Below are 21475 nucleotides of genomic sequence, written 5' to 3' on the forward strand. Positions count from 1 at the left end.
TGTTGTCTTGATTACCACAATAAGTAGTACTATGAACATTAATATTTACTTATTAATAAATACTAAAACACTGTAGTCAAGAAAATTATTGATAGATGTAATGGGCAGATGCTAAGGTTACTAATTTGCTACTGATAATAATACAGCTTCAGACTTGATTTTCACTATTTAAAATAATTATTGCACTAAATTAGAAACAGCACTGCATATGTTTGCTAACTATATTTAATTCTATATTTCCAGAAGTTATCAAATAATCATAAAAGAGAACACAATAAGTCCAAGCAATGGGAATACAATGGAAGAGATTTGTCATCAAAATAACTTACCAGCATTTAACAGATCACATAGTAGCAATGGTCTTTATATTGCAGCTGAAATACCTGCACAAAACCTTACTGATTTAACCACATTTACTCTGGGGATGGAAAAGTATACAGTGGATATTTTAATGCTCTTCTCCAGTCTGAAAAGAATTTCACAGTTTTCTTTCGAGTGGAGAGCTCATGGAAGCAGGTATTATATTTTTCTTTACGTCAGTACATTTCTAAGAAGATATTAAATAACATGATTTATCAAATAAAAGTGTATCTGTGAATTATTTATGCATTTAAATTTTTTATTTCATTTTCAAAAGTAACAGAAAAATACACTGACAAACAGTAATCATTTGCAGAGCCAAGTCAATTATTTCAAAAAATTCTCAAATTCTGGTACTTCAGATATTTAACAAATATACTTCTAGTCATATATTTATCTAAAAATATATTTAAGTTTGTTTAATATTTTTAATCTGTAAATGTATTCTTAGGAATTATTCTAATGAATTCTATTTCTTGTTGGTATACATCACTGGTTAATGGAATGAAATCATTAAACAAAAGAGTTCTACTACTTTTCTAACTTTTTGTTATACTCTTCCTAGTAATTGATAATAAACTCCATAACAAGTCATGTTGTGATGTTTGGATGCAAATTGGAATTGTTGCACTGTATAGAATGAAATACATTGGTAAATAATCAGACCACAATGCTTTCAAAAACTTCAAATTTCTAGTAAAACATTATTTAAAGTGTCATGTCATCATATAATATGATGCTTTAATACAACTATTGGTTTATTTCGAAACCACAAAAAAGTTGTCTAGCAGAAGCTATTGATGAAGCTGGAGTTATGTATAATAAACTTGGAAGAAGAAGAATCACCATAACACACTGAGCCTGATTCCAAAAAGCTTGGTCTCAGTGTATGTGACCACATTCACTGAGAGCAGGCTGACAGCAGATGTTTTGTAATCTGGCCCACATTGTAAGTCTGTATGTAGATAAGGCGTATATCAAAGTAAGTCACTTACACTGAGATCAAGACTTTCAGAGTCAAGGCAGGCTTACACTGACACCAAGTTTTTGGAATCTGGCCTATTGTAGTCTGTCTTCAAAGGAAAATTGTATGTTCTCCATTTTTGAATTATTACTGAAAAAATCTAGTAATGCTAAGTTATAATTAAAATACATGACATAATTTGTTTTTTTAGTATTATAACTAAAAATTGAATATTCTGTTTATCCCAATAAATGTGTTTTTGTTTAGGATGGCCATTAAAATGTTTTATTATGATTACTTCTGTATTTCTTTTCAAGTAAATAATTTTGAAATGTCTTCAGAATGATCTGAGTAATCTTATATTGGAATAATATTGTGATTTATATTAAATATCAGAGATTCAGAAATAACTGCATTTTAGATTGACAAGGCAAAGAGATCTCCAAATCTTTATATTTTTTATTTTATCTTATAAAATTAACAAATGGATCTATAGCAATGTTAAATATCTTATCAATATTTAATAATAGAATGAAGACAGAGGGCAGCCATGTTTATTGCTCTTATTAGTTTTCATGCTTTCAGAAGAGCAGCTACCTGATTTAATATAAGATTTTGAGTTTTTATAAAGTGGATATGAAAACTTGATCCTTGTCTAGCAATCCAAAAATATCTAAGATGTTAAATACATATGTCCAGTCATTAAATAACATGTTTTTCAGTGTCTAAACTAATAAAAAAATTCAAAGTTATTATTGTTGGCATAATCTAGAAAAGTAATATTTTGTAATAATATTATACTGCGTTTGTTAATTCATAATGGATCCAGATTGACATTTGTTTATCAGACAATCTGTAACCTTTTTTAATGTTAGCTATAATAGTCATAGTTTTCTTATCAATATTTAGTAATAGAATTGATTTATATGATTTACATTAATGTGGATCTTTACCATGTTTTGAAATTGAAGAGACAAACATATTTCCATGAAGGATGAATTTTATTACTTTCAACATATGTGTGGTATTTACAGTACTAAGGTTTGTACTTGTACAGCACATATCTGCATAGAGCGCAGCTATGCCTATGTGCAAATGGATAGAGAGTCAGCCAATTGGGATTACTAAGGCAAAGAAAAAGAATGCATGGAGGAATACCCATTTTTTATAACTGCTTAAAATGAGAAAAAATAGATAGATAGATACATAGATTAGTACTAAGCTAACTGCCCTTTCAAGCCATTTTAAGCCTAGCCAATTATCCCTTGTGAGACTCAAACCCTGCACCTTGTGTTTGTAAGGCAAACACCTTAACCATTAGGCCACCCTCCCAAAAAAAATGATTTGTTCTTTCTGGTTTCATCTGTTGATATATAAAGTCTTTATTAATTTGGGCAATTTTCAAAAGTTTGGATGAGTGCAGGACTATGCAAGCCCACCTGAACAAATGCAGATACTTAAGGTAAGCATCAGTCAGCACAGCCATGCAGAATTATTTTAAAAAAAGATAAAATTAATATGTAATGGTTATAGGGGTGTACCTATATGAATATCCTGATTCTTTCATGAGTGTCTCTTTGTAAATTGTGAAAGGAGAAAATAGGACACATAGGAAATGAAGGACAGTACAAAAGGATACATCCTCCAATCATGAAGGCTATGATGGAGGAGGTGTGAGTTGAGCATCCTATGTTTTTGTCAGGGGATAGGCTTCCTATTTTTCAAATATTGTTTGTATATGAGAGGTAAGTGTAAGAGGGAGGTAGGGGAAGAGAGTGAAGGAAAGAGGATTAGAGAAGGAGGGGTTAAATAGGAGTTACAGCAATGCTCACCCCAGTCCAGAGGATGTCAAATGTTTTCAGTGCCTGATGGCTGTACAGTGAAAGACCCTGATGACATGAGAGGAGGGGCCTTTGGTGGCACAGTAGTTGGAACAAACTGTGGCAGTAATTTTCACCCCACTGAAGAAAGTCCTGCATGGGCAGAAGTTGCCTCTCCACTGCCCATGCAGCAACATTCTTGACCAGGTCCTGAACCTCTTGCATTTCATGGCTTTCCAGGCTGTGAAGTGTTAGTGTGCCAACAGGATTGGGGCCACCACCCTAACCCTGGGTTGATTTCCTTGTGCAGACACAGGGTAATGTTAAACAGTTCCTGACCTGGAAGGAATGTGTTTGCGCTACTCCTGAGATCTCCAGACCTGTGGAAAAAGAAACTAAAAGAGAGGGAAAGAAAAACAAATAAAGTGCAAAATAATACATGATTACAATTAAAAAGGGGCGACACACAATATGGAGATAATAAATGCACTCATAGTCTGGTATTACATCAATATATATTTTATTGACAGCATCTAAGTGCCTAATAATCATTTAGTAAGCAAGTCCAAGAAACAAAATCTTACTACATTTTACAGTGACTAAAAATTATGCAAAAGGGTACAATTGTCTATGCTGAAAAAGTTATTGGTATTACATTATTTCTGCAATTCTACACTGATTGCTATTTATATTTGAATGACTTTAAAAAAAGCAGACTATTTTCATTTTCTTTGCTAAAGAATGCATTGCATAATTCTATATAATTATTTTATTGACAGTAATAATGTTTGCATACTCACAAACACCATCAATGAGTCTGGTTAGCTTTCTTGGGCTTGCTAATGATTATAGGATATTTCCTCTTCAGCTATAGACAGATGAAAAGGAATGCATAGTTGTTTACCTATCATATATCTGTGTGCTCAGCTGTGCAATGCAAATTTTTATTGTTTATTTTTTAACCAGATATGATACAGTTGGTAAACAACACAGGTAAATGCAAAGTGCTACCAGTGATAGGTGATTTCTGTGTATTCACCAGGGGTGGCTTGTGCTATAGGACTGCAAGACTGCAGCCCCCCACCACCTGTAGAAAATAAAAAGAAAAGAATAAAAATTAAAAAGAGTCCCCCACACAGGAACAAAATGCAAGTCCCAGAACTCCACGCAAGTGTGCTTGGAGTTCCTGGTACTCAGAACTCCAAGCACACATACATGGTACTCAGACTGCTTTGTTAAGCAGTCCATATAGGGAAGACAGGGATCTCCATCCTGCCAGCCCAGAAGTCTGTATGGTGATGACCGCACAGACCGGAAGATCACCAGACTGCATCGCCCACAGGCTGGAAGCTCCAGCCTACTCTTGTGATGTTTCACAGGGAAACAGCATGTTCGGGCTGCTATGGAGGATGAACAGAGTTGCTGGTTTGATCTATGGAGGATGAACGGAGTTGCTGCCATGGAGGTAGGGAGCTACGGACAGTGTGTGTGTGTGTGTGTGTGTGTGTGTGTGTGTGTGTGTGTGTGTGTGTGTGTGTGTGTGAGTGTGTGTGTGTGTGTGTGTGTGTGTGTGTGTGTGTGTGTGTGTGTGTGTGTGTGTGTGTGTGTGTGTTTAATGCCCCAGATGCTACATACTGGTGGCTAGAGAGAACACATGGTAGTGGGTAAAGAATACTCAGGCTTGAGCCTTGTACCTTGGGTGCAGGTAGTAAGGGCCTGAATTCCCTACCCACCATCTGTAAAAAATGTGCAGATTTTTGCATCATATTTGTTCTGTTCCTCATAAAATCTGTGGTTTCTGCATGTTTGTTGTTGGTAGCATAGTCAGTAGTGCAGTGGTGCACTGGAAGCATTGTTGCCTGACAGCTACAGGTTCTCTGGTTTGATTCTTGGCTGGGGTGCTTTCTGTGTGGAGTCTGCATGTCTTCCCATCTTGCAAACACATGTGTCTGGAGTGTTTCTCCCTGTTCTGCTGAAAGTTGGCTTTTGTTCCAAGTCAGACTTTCCTGGTTAACAAATGTTAAATAAAAATAATAGGAATTTGAATTTCAGACTACATATTCTTCAGAAAGTACACAACCTTTTATTCTAGCAATTTTCTAAGTTTATAACATGCATATTTGAAATTTGTCCTTATTTCTGGGACTGTATTCCCCCATTATTAGCTTCGTCCAGGTTTTTTGTGCCAAGGTTGAGAGCTATGGTGAGAACTGAATTCACTGAATATGTTTGGGGGCTGTATTTCCCCCATTACTGGCTTTGTCCATGTGTTTTTTGCTAAGAGGTTGAGAGGTATGGTGAGAACTGAATTCACTGAATATGTTCACTGAATATGTTTGGGGGCTGTATTCCCCCATTATTGGCTTCATCCAGGTTTTATGTGCTAGGGTTGAGAACTACGGTGAGAACTGAATTCAATGAATATGTTTGGGGACTGTATTTCCCCCATTACTGGCTTTGTCCATGTGTTTTTTGCTAAGAGGTTGAGAGGTATGGTGAGAACTGAATTCACTGAATATGTTCACTGAATATGTTTGGGGGCTATATTCCCCCATTATTGGCTTTGTTCAGGTGTTTTGTGCTAAGAGGTTGACAGCTATGGTGAGAACTGAAATGGTAGTCATTAAGTTTGTCTTCTTCTCTTTCAGAAAACAGCTGATTTGGCATAGTGGTATGTTGCTCTGACTGTTTTGCACAGGGTTCCCCTGGGTTCAAGACTTGGCAGTGAAATGTATGGTGTTGACAGAGCATTTTATTGTAGCAACTTTGCAACATTATACAAGCAATGTTTAAAATGTGTCCTTGGTTTTTGGGCTTTTGTCCCCCCTCCCAATAAATTTTGGCTTTTTTCAGATTTCCTGTGCTGCAAAGTTCAGAGATACAGCGGAGTGTCAAGTAGATTTTACAAGGAGCTGAGAGCTGCAGTGGAGCAACAGTTTAGTACTGCTTATGGTGAATTAGCTTGCATTGTTAATAACACAACAGGTAGAGTGCTTGCTTTTTGATGCAGAAGGCTGTGGGTTCTACTCCCACAGTAGGCAGATAAATTGCTGATACTGTACTTTGTTTTAAATGGGGTGGATGCTACAGTTCTTTTTGGCAAAGATACCTAGTAACTATGAACATGTTATCAGTTTTCCATCCATTCCCTACTGCGATATTACTAGCTTATCATTTTTTTTAATGCAACATGGGCAATTTATTCCTCAAGGGCAACAACCACTTTATTTGTAGATGAAACAATGACATAAAAAGTTGTTTGCTAGCAGCAACCTCTTCATTAGTTACAGATTTATTTAATGTGGAATTTGGATGACTTTTACTTCTTCAGATATTGTGCATATTTACTGATACTGGTCGACTGTAGAAGTTTGAGTAGACTTTTATGATGGAAATGTAAGTTTGAGTAGACTTTTATGACATAAATGTTCTGAATTGGGCAGTTTTGTCATTATTGGTGCATGCATTTTGTTTCATTGTTTACTGGAAAAATGTTCAAAACATACAATTTAAAATGCCCTCTAACAACTGTACTGTATTGTACAAGGAATATAATTTAATACAATCAGGAAGGTGTATCAAAGGGGCGGCCATGGTGGTGCAGCAGTTAGCATTGCCGCCTCACAGCCAGAGGTTCTCCAGTGCAATCCTCAGCCGGGGTGCTTTCTGTGCAGAGTCTGCATGTCCTTCTTGTGGTCACATGGGTTTTCTCCGGGTGCTCCAGTTTCCCCACACATCCCAAAAACATGCTTTAGGTGGAATGGACACTCTAAATTGGCCCTAGGTGTATGTGTGTGTGTGTGTGTGTGTGTGTGTGTGTGTGTGTGTGTGTGTGTGTGTGTGTGTGTGTGTGTGTGTGTGTGTGTGTGTGTGTGCCTTCTATGGAAGGTTAGGTGCCAGGCTGGCAACTCAACACTGTAAAACTCCACTGCCTTCAGGAGTGGACAGGTGATCTGCTGTGGCAACCCCTAACTGGGAAAAACTGAAAGAAGAAGGAAGGTGTCTCAAAGCACATGTGTATGTTTCATGTTCAAGGGGCCTATAATTTGAAAACAGCCCAAAGTTAATCTTTATCTGCCACTGGCAAAATGTATTTTCTTTGAATGTGGGTTTCAATGCTGTTTCAATGAATGTGAGTTTCAAGGGTAGAGAAGTTTTAATGATGTCTATTTTCATTTTGAGACTGCATTGCTTTGTTTAGCAGATATTTATTAGGGTCTGTGCTCTAAAATGCAAAATAAAACTTTCAAATGAAATCCAAATCATCGCACAAGTAAAGCAGTATGCACATTACAGTGTTTATGGTAAATGGGGTGAAATAACCAAGGAATGGGACATTGGAATGGCTGCAGGTGGAAGGCTCCATTAAACCATGATTTTGTGAGAGGGGAAGGGCAGCAAACCCAGACAGCCCTGTCTGAACTATACCTCTCAACTGTCCAGATTTTTGCAGAATAAATAGATTTTTGCTTCTTATTTTTGGCTTGTTCCTCATAAAAGTTGTGGTTTTCTGGCAAATCATTTAGGAATGAAGTCACTAAATAATGACAGACATTGAGTTTCAGACATTATAACCTTCAGAAAAATGCATGCTAAAGCAAGACCTGTTATTCTATCAACTGTCTAAGTTTATACAAGAGCAATTTTTAGTACTGTTTGTATGTTCCCCCAATATATTTATTTGGCCTTGTCCAGATTTCCTGCATTAAGAGGTTGAGAGGTACGTGCAAATAAATTGCTTTATAGAATTAGGAATATCCAAACCTTGCAAATGTCCCTAATTCTGGCACAAAATGTTGCTCTCCCCCTAATAACCCCTCCGCAAAATGGCAATTTTGGAAGAAAACGTGGAGGATTTACAATTATAAATAACTGTAATGATCAGAGTTATAGATTACTTTTATTTCAGAAATGCATGTAGATGCTCTTATTTTGTCAGCTGCTCAAGTTAACAGTACTAATATTAAAAAGATGTCCCTTCTTTGACAGGTTCCCAGCTGTATTGTGTGGCAATTTTATATTTTTGCATCACATGTTTCATCTGTTTTTCATAAAATTGTGGTTTTCTGCCAAATTAGTGGCAAATCATTAAAGATTGAAGTTAGAAAATAATGGCAGACATTTGAGTTTCCGATTTCATACCCTTCAGAAAATTCATACTAATGCAAGACCTACTACTATTCTATTATCTTTCTAAGTTTATAAGAGCAATATTTAAAAATTGTCCTTATTTTTGGGACTGTGTCCCACTTCTATGCATGGCTTTGTCCAGATTTCTTGCTCTGAGGTTGAGAGGTATGAATGTCAGAGCCATCACCATCAGCCAGAGACATTTCAAATTGTGACATACTTGTTGCACCCCACTCCCCCATGTAGTGACTCTGGATGTGTCCAAGCAAGGCAAGGAGCAGTTATACACTGTAAATGTGCAGAGTATTCCCCCATCCGAGGTAGACACAAGTACAATAGTGGCTTTTCATCTGTCCTTGATTTTGCAAAATGTTCTGGTTTTCTGTCATATTTTTATACTGTTGATTTATGCTTCTTATTATTCAGAAAATGCATGCTGTCCCAGTACCCTGTTTCTTTGTGTTTAAGTAGCAATGCTTTAATGACCATCGGGTAAGCTTGTCTGAGATTGTAAGATGCAAGTAACCTTCAATAAGCATACTGTTAAATAATTACCAACACTCAAAGCCTTTTTGTTGTTGCCATGCAGAGAATATTTACATAACTAGATAATGTACAAGCCTGGGATTCCAAGATGGTGGTCATCTAAGAAGCACCCTCTCCTTCAAGCTCCAGTTACTATTTTTTGGTCAAACCTATTTTTTGGCTTTTTATAGGCTAAAAACGTATATAACTGGCAAGTCTCCTCTAGCGTTCACTCTTGTGAGATTTCTGAGAATATATAAATAATTCTAATCTACTTTAATTGCCTACTTTAACATACTGCAAGTTGTGAGTGAACCTACACGTGGATGTATAGAGGCCCTAATTCCAGCACCATATCTAGTGACAGCACCCATAAGTTCTAATAACGATGTACAAAATGTCAAGAGAATCGGAAAATATGGACAGTCAAACTACGAAATCCAAACTGTCTGCTATTTCCACATCACCAGAGAAGGAAGCAAAAAGGCTAAGATCATCAAAATCAGTTCAGGAACATCTGAAAGAGCCGATCAAACAAAAGGCCGAAAGTTCACTGTTAATGGATGAACTAAAATGTGCGCTCTCACCACTACAAGAAGCTATTCAGGAACTATCAGCCAAAATGAATTCCTTTGATCTAGCAATTAATAAAATTGCTGATAGACTAGATCTAGTAGAAGAGAGATCTAAGTCAAATGAATTTGAAATAGACCATATAAAAGAAACCCTCCAGTCGAAGGATAAAGCTATTAGCGATATGCAAGCTAAAATCTTAGATCTCGAGCCAAGCAGGAGGAACAACTTGATTGTAAGGGGTCTAAGTGAAAACTATGAACCAAGCCAATTGATAGAAGTCGCGTCTCAAATCTTCAATAACCTATGTCAAGAAATAAACTCCCCACATAAATACATTATTGAGAGAGCGCACAGAGCGCTCCGGAGGCAGCAATTGAATGCACTACCAAGACCAGTATATGTGAAATTGCTCAATTATCAGGACGTTCAATCCATTTTAGCAGCCTTCAAGAAATTTAAACAATTCACATGGAACAATCAAGTAATCACAATTACACAAGATCTTCCCCTTGAAATAAGGGAGATGCGACGTAAACTTGCCCCTTATTGCGCTGACCTTATTCATCGGAAAGTTAAATTTCAAATGAAATTCCCCTCTACGTTGTCCTTTACACATAAAGAAATAAAGCTCTCTATGTCATCCCCTAAAGAAGCGGAAGCTATATTTGTAAAATGTTTTGGCTCAGCTCCCTCCAACTGATGATTTTCTACCTGAGCCTTTGATACAAGAGTAGAGGATCCAACCTTTAAATATATCCCTTCAGCATTAGGAGTACGTTGGCTTATTTCTAAGCTTCGTATCCTGATTTACGTAAAATATGTTTTTTTCTTCTTTTTAAAGAATAGGAACATATTTTTAGTTCCGGTCGAAGGAGGGACCCTTTATGAGATGGGTTTACCTAATCTTGATAGATGCACATCAAAGACGGAAATAGACTTCCTGCATCCTGTCTGTCTTAGTCATGATCGCTCCCTAACATGAACACTAATAACTTCAGGTATGAAGACTATTCGTGTTGATCGTGATATAACACAGAACTTAACGGTAAGGGCTTTATCTAAACTATAAGCCTGAGAAATATATTTTCTTGGACACTTTACCTAAACCGACGAATTAACATTATTAGTAGCAGATACTGGATGTTGGCATTATATGGTATCATCGCGCTATAACTGACAGTTCGGAGTATAGTATTTTGTATTGACCAGAATGTGAAGTCGCCTAGGACTACTCTAAAACAACTAGATGTTGACAGGAAGGCCCGTTAAGTGCTAAAAAGAAGCTGCTCTTGTGTTATTTAGTTAGAATAAATATGTTGTAATTTCCATAGCTAGCATTTTACTGATTGCTGAAAAGGATTATCTTGTTACTGATGCATTTGGCATGCAACCTACTTCTATATGTTCAACACAACACTGATATAGCATACTAGCTCTAATGCAGTAAGTAGATGTGTGACCTATACAGTGATAAGCTATCTGACGAAATATTGGAAGCTATTAGGATATATTAAGCAGTGTATAGATGACCTGGCTCGGAATTGGAATGAGATTGTATAATATTTGTAAATGTAGTAATACCCTTATTGTACTACTTTTAGTAATAATTGTTAAATATTACATTGATGTACGGATACCTAAAATATTCCACTCTTGCATTCTCTCAATTGTTATTGTAGTGTGGTTAAGCACGGGGTTAAAATTGAGGGTATTTTGTGCCATTTATTTACAATATGCTGCATTACTCTTATATAATATGTTTTTTTTTCTTACCTCTGACTCCATCTAACACTACCTCTATGTTTCACCTTATTACACTCAGGTATTATGAATAGTACCTGAAAGGTTTCCTCATGGAATGTGAGGGGACATAATGATAAAAATAAGAAAAATCTAATAATGCATCTGTTACTTAAGTCTAAATTGGATATATGTTTCTTGCAGGAGACACACATGCTAAATAATGACTGGGTCAATGATATAAAGAAGTCATGGATTAGAGATATTATCCCTTCTGGGGTTAACCACAATTCCAAGGGGGTGGCAATTATCATTAAAAAATCTTTCCAACTACAGATTATTTCCAAAGGATCAGATCAGGACGGTAGATGGTGTTATCTTACCTGTCTTTCACAAACTCTAAAAGATCCTGTACTATTTCTAAACATTTATGGTCCTTGTTCAGGACAAACAGATTTCATTATGTCTATCTACAACCTCCTGCTTAAATTCCCAAACCACAAATTTGTTATAGGTGGGGACTGGAACACAGTTGGGAACCCTAGTGTAGACCAATCATGTAAGAACAAACTCTCTAGTTCACTGGTATGTAGGGCTCTCTTAGACTTAATAGAGGATTTTGATTTAATAGACCCAATTGTGTTTACTACTGAAGCTGGTAATAACAAATCCAATCACTTTACTTACTTCTCTAAATGCCACAAATCCTGGTCCCCTATAGATTACTTTCTAATCTCAAACACATTAGTTAATAGACAAATCAAATTCACAACGGAACCCAGATTCCTCTCTGACCATTCAAAAATAGAACTGGAGATAGGTCTAAACCACAGCTTAACCACAATGTATAAAATATCTAATTGGTCTCTAAATAGTAACCTACTCAAAGAACAGTCTCTAATCATAGAAATTAAGGATACACTTAATGACCTGTTTGGGACATCACAGGATGGAAACATTTCCTTTGATATTAGATGGGCAGCAGCGGGCGGCCACGGTGGTGCAGTGGTTAGCATTGCCGCCTCACAGCAAGAGGTTCTCCGGTTCGATCCTCGGCTGGGGTGCCTTCTGTGCGGAGTCTGCATGTCCTCCTGTGGTCGTGGGTTTCCTCCGGGTGCTCCGGTTTCCTCCCACATCCCAAAGACATGCTGCAGGTGGATTGGACACACTAAATTGGCCCTAGGTGTGCGTGTGAGTGTGCCTTCTGTGGAAGGTTGGGCGCCGGGCTGGCAACTCGACACCGTAAAACTCCACTGCCATTCAATGTGCGGACAAGGTGATCCGCTGTGGCGACCCCTAACCGGGAAAAAGCCGAAAGAAGAAGAAGAAGAAGAAGATTAGATGGGCAGCAGCGAAGGCAATAATTAGGGGAATACTTATCAGGAAAGCTAGTTTTCTTAAAAAATTATGTAATAACAAATCAACAGCACTAACCTCGGAGATTAAATTCTTAGAGAATAAACTTATAGATAATTACTCCTCAAGTACCGAAAAGGAGTTACAATATAAACAAAAAGAACTGTTTGAACATCATCAATCCAATCTGTCTATCCAAGAACTCCGATATATCTCGAAATTTTCAGAGTATCTACAAACCCCCTCCAAGGCCCTTGCCAGAATAATTTTCAATACACCTAGGTCCCCCAGAATATCCTGCATTCAACATAACAACATGATTTACAGATCTGATGAACAAATTATTCAGTTATTTCACCAAATATACTCCGGAATTTATGCAAGCAATAACCTGCTTTCTACAAGGGAAGAGATGGAAAAATTTCTAAACGAGATTACCTTCCCAAAAATAACCAAATTAGAGAAGGACTTATTATCAGCTCAGATAACCAAGAAGGAAATTCTAGAAGCCATAGGTAACCTGAAATCAGGGAAAGCTCCTGGCCAAGATGGATACTCATCTGAGTTCTATAAAACATTTAAAGATACCCTGGCTCCCATCTTACAAGAATTATTTAAATCTTTCGCTAATAAAGGTATATTGGATTTATATATCAACCACTCTAAAACCATTTTGATCGCCAAAAACACTTCAGACAATACTAATGTCAATAGCTATAGACCGATATCGCTTATGAATGTTGACATAAAAATTCTTTCTTCCATACTCGCTAATAGGCTTAAAAAGGTATGAATGACTTAATCTCCCAGAGCAAACAGGATTTATGGCTAGCAGACATACATGGGACAATACCTAACATTAGAGACTATAATAAAGATATCTAAAAAGAAAAAATCCTAAATATGCTTTGGTGTTGGATGCTTGTAAAGCCTTTGATCGGGTAAACTGGAATTTTTTATTTTTGGTTCTATCGAAATTTGATCTCCCCCCTGAATTTATCAAATTGATTAAGGTCCTGTACAACAGTTCATATACTTGCCTATACATAAATAAAAAATATTCTCAACCTATAAAGATTACAAATGGCACTAGACAGGGATGCCCTCTTTCTCCCCTATTGTTCAATTTATACTTAGAAGCCTTTCTGTTGTTTGTAATCCAGAAAACGTATTATTCTATTCCTAGAATATGTAACACTAATATTAGCTTTACAGCCTTTGCAGATGATCTTAATCTTTATTTCATGCACCCTACATATGACGCTATGAAAATAATTAATTCTCTGAACACCTTTGCCACTATCTCTGACTATAAAGTAAATATAAATAAGTCTCTTGTTTTCTGGATTAATCCTACAGCACATTGCCAGCACCTATTTCCAGATCTATCCTTTCGTGTTAGCTACTCTCTTGATTATCTAAGAGTCTTCTCATATGACCACTCATACTGCTCTCTCTTACAATCTAACTTGTCAAAGTTATGGATCTCTATTTCACAGGATATTCTGAGATGGCAACAATTAAAGCTTTCTACGCTCTCAAAAATCTCTATAGTTAAAATGAATATACTCCCCAAAATTCTCTATCTTTGTAATTCCTCTCTATCCCCGGTCACAAGTACCTTCCTTAATAGGATTCAGAAAGACATTGCAAAATTTATCTGGTACCCTAAATCAGTCAGAATGTCATATTATAGGCTTACATTACCTAAAACATTGGGGGGTATGGTGATACCCAGCTTCATTCTTTATTATAGAATTATTCATTCTAATAGAATATTTGCCATTGCCAACCATATTCCAAACTCTTCCCCATGGGCACCTCTGTGGATTAAAATATGGTACAATCATGCGATCAGTAATAATATTAACCCTAAATCATTACCATTTCTGAGTAAACTTACCCTCAAAGAATTAAAGCTACATAATGCCCTAAAGGGTTTAATCAAAACTTGTCAAGAGCTCTTCCATTCCTTGAACTTAACTAATGCTCTCTTACTATTTCAACCCTTTCATCTTAACCCAAATGTTAAAATGAGCAATAAAATGATAAACCTAAACAACTTTCCACTGATTAAAGATTATACTTTATGGGACTTATACAAGTTCAAGCATTTCTCATTAACGGAACTTAGGGAAGTTTTATCTTTGTCCAAAGCATATACCATTATCTTGAGATAGCTAAGAGATCTCACCTCATTTTTTCTCCAAAAATTCCCCAGCCTAGACACTGAAATTGATTCTGTGACACATCTATTACAAAGCCTTAATTCCAGTAAAAAATGCTCTCTGTATCTTATAAATCCTTCTCCACTTACCTAAATAAAGGGGAAATCATCTTTGCAGACTACTGGGATCGACAAGGAGTGAATTTATCTCCCCAAAAGAAAATTCTGTCAATAAAGTCTACACTCAAATACTCCCCGTTTAAGAAATTTACCTTCACTCAATTCATGATTACTAATAACTTATATTTAACTCCAGTTCACCTAAACAAATTTAACACATCTGTATCCACTTTATGTCCCTGCTGCTCATACCCCCGTGCGGATATCATTCACAATATGTGGTTTTGTAGATACTCTCATAGCTTATGGTGTTCTCTCAAGGTAAGACTAGACAGAATGGGATACCATAAATCTACACTATCTTGGGAAATGGCCTTGCTGCATATTACCAGGATTAACATGACATCTCTTAGATTTAGAGCACTTATCACCCTTTGTCTTTTAATAAAATTCTACATAGCTAAACATTGGATGGATCAATCAAAGTTAGCGTGGAGAGAATTTAGAGCTCTGGCAATTAAATACATTACCTCCCAGAAACTGATAATAATAGGCCCTCGCAAGAAAGCGGCATATCAAAAACTTTGGGATTTTATTTTTCTCTTGTTAACAGATGATTGAGATATCCCCCATTATTCCTACTTAAGTATAGTTGAAATTTATAACCTGGTCATTGATATTCCCCTTAATTATTTTTTAAGTAACCCCTCCATAGTGCATAGAGACTTAAATCTTCCTTGCTAGTTTATGTTTATCAAGAAAGCATAGAGGAAGGTATGGAATATATACATTGAGTTTTGCTGTTGCTTTCTTTCCCCTCCCCTTTATTGGTATATTTTTATGCTTGTAATTTGGAGTCGTCTTATTCTCTCTCTTCTTTCCCCCTTTGCAGCATGATACTCTTGCTTTGAGCACAGTCAATGGCACTTGTGTACATAGGTTATTAGGTTGTGTTTTGTATTTTTTTTTCTTTTTTTTTCTCTCCTCCTTTCTTCTCTTACAACGATTATATAATAATGCCTATACAGAACTTCTGTTATATATCACCTGCTATGTTGTGTGATTGTTTTAATTTGTTATGTACAAAAACGTAATAAAGAGTATTTTGGAAAAAGATAATGTACAAGCCTTAGGTATTGAAATGCATATGACAGTATTTGTAATAAAGGCCAGGATTACAGTATTTTCAGAAGCACATTACATTTGCTGGAGATTTGGAGTCATCTTTGCAGGCTTTATCCATAAACTAAACAAAATGCCAGTCTATCATGTGTGGTCCATGACCTGTGCAGTAATCCTTTAAGCAATTTATCTTGAGCTTGTTTCTTGTTTGCTGTTCATTTTTTACTTTGATCATGTTTTTCCCATGAAACAAGTAGATAGTTGTTGTCAGGCAGCAGGTCTTTTTTGGATAAGAAACATTTTTACAAGTGGGGGTATCACAGAGATTGCTACTTTCAGCATGTTACTTGATACTTTTATAAAGCGGAATATAAGTTATAATTAGAACTCCAGTGCAACGAGAAGCTTGTTTTTTTTTATACTAATTTGACTAGTATTCCAGTAATGTATTTAAAAAGTAATTTATTTTTCCTGCCTCACAAACCTTTTGTTTCCATCTAGATATTAAGTAAGCTGTCATGTAGTCAATGCATTGAAACTTCATTTTGTCTTGATTGGACTCTCATAATGACGGTTTGGCACCCAGGGCAGCTTATTTAATTAAAGTTCCAGTTGTTGTGTTTTTGAGCATAGCTCCACCCCTTTCTAGTTGGCCACACCTCTTCCCAATGGCCCCACCCATTCAGCTGTCTCCTGCAGCCCCCCTTTAATTTGAAGTCACCAGTCGCCACTGGTATTCACTGACAATTTTTTTTATTTCATATTATTACTTCTTAATTATGTTTTGTACAGCCAAATTCTTTAGGATGCAAACACTTCACCTGCTTTCATACATTTTTTTCTGGCTTCAGTTTGTCTGCTTGAGGGGGTATAGTTTTCTGAGTGTTACATTGCTACATATTTTATTTTACCTGTATAATCTGCAGTATGCCCTATAGAGATTACCTGTATTTTTCTTATTTACTTTGAGAAAAAATAGTTGTAAACCAGAGTTCCTACTTCCTGCAAATAAAATTGTAATAGATCAACCTGCAAGAAGATGTATACATGTTGTATAGTTGCTAGTTTGTCCCCACACCCACTCTTCCTAGGGTGTGGTGGGAAACTTTGGTCAGCTATCTTGTACCTACATCAACTATTATGGAAATTAGTGATATAACTTTCAAATGCATGAATGTCTTACAAAATGAGCACAGCAGAAAATGAATTCTGGCCTACAGTAAGCATGGCTCTTTTTAAAAGCTTTATGCATTTAATAGTGTGTGAATATATCTTTTTATATGTAACGTTTAGTTGAAATAATTTTGTGCTTACCTATGTATTGTATATGCATAAATGCATTCACAACTTTTGGTACTAAATATTACATATGTATATATATATATATATATATATATATATATATATATGCATGTTGAAATAAATGTGTGTGTGTGTATATATATATATATATATATATATATATATATATATATATATATATATATATATATATATAGATCTATGTGAGATGACTGAGCTTTCAGAAACTCAAAATTTATATGGATAAGACCTTATGATCAAGTTTCCAAAAACTCAAACATCAAAAAAAAATATATATATAAAATCTACTTCTACTTCCCCACACACCCCTGAAAATTATATATACCAACTCCGAGGGCACACTGCAGTGAAGAAAAGGGTAAATTTCCCAATCCTCACTGTACCATGATCTCCATTCAAAACATTCAAAAGCTTCAAGTTTTGAAAAATTCAATTATATGGTCTTGATATGAATTTCAAGTTTTTGAAATGTGATCAACTGATAGAGATCCATATATATATTATATATATATATATATATATATATATATATATATGTGTGTGTGTGTGTATGTGTGTGTGTGTGTACAATGGATATAAAAAGTGTACACACCCCTGTTAAAATGCCAGTTTTTTTGTGATATAAAAATTGAGACCATGATAAATCATTTCAAAACTTTTCCCACCTTTAATGTGACCTATAACCTGTACAATTCAATTGAAAACCAAACAAATCTGTTAGGGGAAAAATGTAAAAAATAAAAAATGTACAATAAGCTGGTTGCATAAGTGTGCATACCCTTAAACTAATACTTTGTTGAAGCACCTTTTGCTTTAATTACAACATTCAGTCTTCTTGGGTACACACCTGCCATCAATTAAAGAGACTCTTATTAACCCCAAATAAAGTTCAGCTGTCCTAGTAGGATTTTCCTGACATTTACTCAGTTGCCTGCTATAGCAAAAGCCATGGTTCACAGAGCTAAAAAAGCATTAAAGGGATCTCATTGTTGACAGGTATCAGTCAGGAGAAGGGTACAAAAAAATTTCCACAGCATTGGATATACTGTGGAACTCCGTGAAGACAGTCATAAAAAAGTGGAGAAAATATGGGACAACAGTGACGTTGCAAAGAACTGGATATCCCTCCACAATTGATGAAAAGACAAAATGAAAACTAGTCAGAGAGGCTGCCAAGAGACCTACAGCAACACTGAAGGAGCTGCAGGAATTTCTGGCAAGTACTGGTTGTGTACACTACATGTGACAACAATTTCTCATATTCTCCATAAGTCTGGCCTATGGGGTAGGGTTGCAAGACAGAAGCCTTTTCTTACACAGAAAAACAACCAGGCCTGCATAAATTTTGCAAAACAATACATTGTCTCCCAAACGCATGTGGGAAAATGTGTTATGGTCTGATGAGACCAATGTTGAACTTTTTGGCCACAATTCCAAAAGGTACGTTTGGGGCAAAAACAACATTTAGCATCACCAAAAGAACACCATTCCCATGATGAAGCATGGTGGTGGCAGTATCATGCTTTGGGGTTGCTTTTCTTCAGCTGGAACTGGGGCTTTAGTCAAGGTGGAGGGAATTATGAACAGTTCTAAATACCAGTCACTTTTGGCACAAAACCTTTAGGCATCTGCTAGAAAGCTGAAGATGAAGATGAATATCACATTTCAACACAACAATGACCACAAGCATACATCCAAATCAACAAAAGAATGACTTCATCAGAAGAAAATTAAAGTTTTGGAATGGCCCAGCCAGAGCCCAGACCTTAATCCAATGGAAAATCTGTGAGATGACCTAAAGAGGGCTGTGCGCAGGAGATGCCCTCGAAATCTGAATGATTTGGAGTGCTTTTGCAAGGAAGACTGGACACACATATTGTGAAGTCAAGATGTGCCATGCTGATAGACTCCTACCCAAGAAGACTGAATGCTGTAATTAAATCAAAAGGTGCCTCAACAAAGTATTAGTTTAGGGGTGTGCAGACTTGTGCAACTAGCTTATTGTACATTTTTTATTTTTTATATTTTTCCCCTAAGAGATTTGTTTGTTTTTCAATTGAATTGTACAGGTTATAGGCCACATTAACAGTGGGAAAAGTTTTGAAATTATTTATTGTGGTCTTGTTCTTTTATATCACAAAAACCTGGCATTTTAACAGGGGTGTATACATTTTATGTCCACTATGTGTATATAAGTATATATGTATATATATATATATATATATATATATATATATATATATATATATATATATATAGTAACATATTTATTACTGCTTGGTAGTAACTTGATTAAAGTGTAGCTATCATTCTAAGTCTTTTGGATTAAGCACTTGGGCTTCAGACCAGTTGTTTTACATTAGGAAGGTTTGTGGCATGCACTGTGGTGGCAGGACAGGTAGCTTTCATCCTTCTAAGTTGGGAACTGCTGATTGAGAGCCCAGTGTCTGTTATTCTTAAAGTGTATTAGTTCTGGTTTAAGCACTTGGGCTTCAGGCCAGTTATTTTACATTAAGAAGGTTCATGGTCTGCACTCTTGTGGGAGAAGAGGCTGGACTCTGCCCTTCTGAGCTGGGAATTTCTGGTTAAAGGTTTATAGTGCCTGAATATTTGAACTGTATCTTACTGAAATTGGTACACCTTCTTTGCTGTAGCATAGACTAGATCCAGGCCTGCTGAATCTAGCCTTCTTTATATGCTTGTTGTTTGTTTGCTTGTTATTTCCCTGGAATGCTAATTCCACATAATCTGACTTCTCAGCTTCTGTGGATCACTAGTGATATCTGCATTGCTTACTGTACTTATTTCCTTGTTTCACTTGAAAGAAAGTTACTGTTTGTCATTTTTGCATTTAAGTTACCTGTAACACATTGCACTTAAGTTACCTGGCACTTGCTCACTAAAGCAATTATATAAGTCAGCACTAAAAATTAAAAGCACTACACCCTCACTCCCCACTGGCCCTTGTTTTCAATTATAAAGGAATTCCCAATATTATTCTAGCATGTCCAAAGGTCAGTTGTCAATCTCCTCTCCAGTCCAGCTGGTAAATCTGGGAATCTTGAGGCAATGTTACAACTGCCTCATGTACACAGACAACCCTCTCCTCCTCCCAACAAATTCCAGCACATGTGAGAGATGCAACCATATAGCCAAACTGGAGGCTAAGCTCTCTCAACTCAGCACTGGCATAACCAGTCAGGAGGAGAAGGAAACCACACTCACTACAATTCCAGTCTCACATAGACATACCATGACAGCAAACCAAACACATAATCACACAAAAACATACTCGGAGGCTCTAAATAAAGATCTGCGTAAGCAACAGAGACCTCTAAAGCAGACACCCAAGCAACCGCTACCCCAAAACAAAACACGTGCAACACATATCTCACAAAGCCAGTGTGCCGAACAGTCACAGCCCTTAAGACTAAACAACACACCTGATACACTTGTAATAGGTGACTCTATCATCAGGCACACTGACGTCCCGCTCACCAGGCTGAACAAGGAGAGGGTCACGGTGAGCAGCCTGTCGGGCGCTAGGATCCGCCACATAACACAAGCACTCAGGTCACTCCAAGGCAAGTACAAATATGACTCAGTCATTGTCCATGCTGGTGTGAATGACCTGAGACGCACCTCCCTGGACTACATGAAAAGAGACATAGAGGAGCTCTCTGAGCAAGTAGCCCAGGCCGGTATGACCCTGATCTTGAGTAGCATCTTACCCTCACCAAGAATGATGCCACAATATGAAGACAAGATGATCAATTTCAACAATTGGCTTAAGTACTGGTGTCATTCAAAGGGGATCCAATGCCTGTCAGCTTGGGATGATATGCTCGACAAGCCACGATGCTTCGCTAGGGATGGCTTGCACCTGTCACCCCTGGGCTTTCGGATATCGGCAAAGGCTCTTGCTACCCCCATAGTGCCTTTTTTAGGCAAGGCTCAAAAGACAAACCCACCTCCATAGGTATCACAAGGGATAAGAAACTAACAGTAATGCTACTCAACGCCAGAAGTCTAAACCTCAAGATGCATGCACTCAAAGCTCTCCTTAGCATGGAAAACATCGATATCTGTGCAGTAACAGAAACCTGGTTCAGGGCTCCCGAGAGCACCCCAGCACTACCAGGTTATACCTCATACCATGCTTTTCGGCCCCAAAACTTGGACCGAACCACAAAAGGAGGGGGAGTATCGATATTCATCAAAGATACCCACACCTCCAGGTTGGTGGCAAAGCACGAAGCATCAGAGACTATC

The 21475-nt window shown here is 36.8% G+C and overlaps 1 protein-coding gene across 1 annotated transcript in view; it reads left to right on the plus strand.

The window, feature by feature from the left end:
• Positions 1–443: 443 nt before the first annotated feature.
• Positions 444–21475, plus strand: part of LOC122806400 (receptor-type tyrosine-protein phosphatase mu-like) — a 1009373-nt gene continuing 988341 nt past the window's right edge. The window contains exon 1 of the mRNA XM_044076787.1: positions 444–516. The gene's annotated coding sequence lies outside the window, so the exon portion shown is untranslated. The remainder of the gene's footprint in view (positions 517–21475) is intronic.

Source organism: Protopterus annectens, chromosome 1.part1 (genome assembly GCF_019279795.1).
Source record: "Protopterus annectens isolate FY-2018-M chromosome 1.part1, PAN1.0, whole genome shotgun sequence".
Taxonomy (NCBI): Eukaryota; Metazoa; Chordata; order Ceratodontiformes; family Protopteridae; genus Protopterus; species Protopterus annectens.